The 954-nt window shown below is 36.3% G+C and overlaps 1 pseudogene; it reads left to right on the top strand.

Moving 5' to 3' along the window:
* Nucleotides 1–348: 348 nt before the first annotated feature.
* LOC134968105 (5S ribosomal RNA) lies at nucleotides 349–467 on the top strand (annotated as a pseudogene).
* The last annotated feature ends 487 nt before the right edge of the window (nucleotides 468–954 follow it).

Here is a 954-nt window from a genome sequence, read left to right as displayed (position 1 = left end):
AGTATTAATATATATATATATATATATATATATATATATATATATATATACAATATATTATTTTTCTGCATCATTCTATTGCATGTTCTCTCTAACCATTGAGACATATCAATTTTGAACCAAATTCTTTTGCCTAATCTGTCTCGTGGACTCTCATCCTCGATTCACGGAGCACTGATCCACGAAAGTGGGTGCTGTTGACCGTGCCTAACGCGGAAAGCAGATCCACCTAATCTCACTTATCTCTCTCTTTTTTCTTCCTCCTCTTTCCAGCTTCTCTCCATTATTTCCCACCGATACTATTTTCGTATATAGGTGCACTCTCATTGGCGTACTGATCATACTATTCTCTACTATCATACCACGCTGCCATCGCCCGATCTCGTCCGATCTTGGAAGCTAAACAGCGTGGGGTCGGGTTAGTATCAGGAAAGGAGACTACCTGTGAATACCTGGTGTTGTAGATCAGGAATTTCTTTCCTCTCTGTATGAGAAGAACACGCCAACAGCAGTATCACCACTTTTTCTTTCCTATATTCTCTTATCCAGCCAGTGGATTTTCAATGCAGATTAATGTGTTCCTTTTATTCATAATCATGATATTTATCGAATGACTCAGGTGCTAGAGTCTGGTGACCGTCAAACAACTATATATCTACTTAATTTAAGTGATTAAAGTTGAAAATTTACATATGAACGCCTTTTCCACTCCTCGGTCCTATCAATACAGTCATCTGTACTGGTCAGGGGAACAGGTGGTATGACAATTTCGTGTCTACAAACCTTTCCAATCATTCTCTATATGAAGAGACCAGAACATTTTAACATTTTTCTTTATTTTTTGGATCATTTAGATGGGTAAAATGTGTTTTCATTATTACTAATAAAAGTTATGTTTTAACATTCTTTGTTATTTCTCATACATCATAGGAATTTTCTTTCCTGTATAGAGTG

Source organism: Pseudophryne corroboree, chromosome 10 (genome assembly GCF_028390025.1).
Source record: "Pseudophryne corroboree isolate aPseCor3 chromosome 10, aPseCor3.hap2, whole genome shotgun sequence".
NCBI classification, from domain to species: domain Eukaryota; kingdom Metazoa; phylum Chordata; class Amphibia; order Anura; family Myobatrachidae; genus Pseudophryne; species Pseudophryne corroboree.
This window is presented reverse-complemented; position numbering and strand designations above follow the sequence as displayed.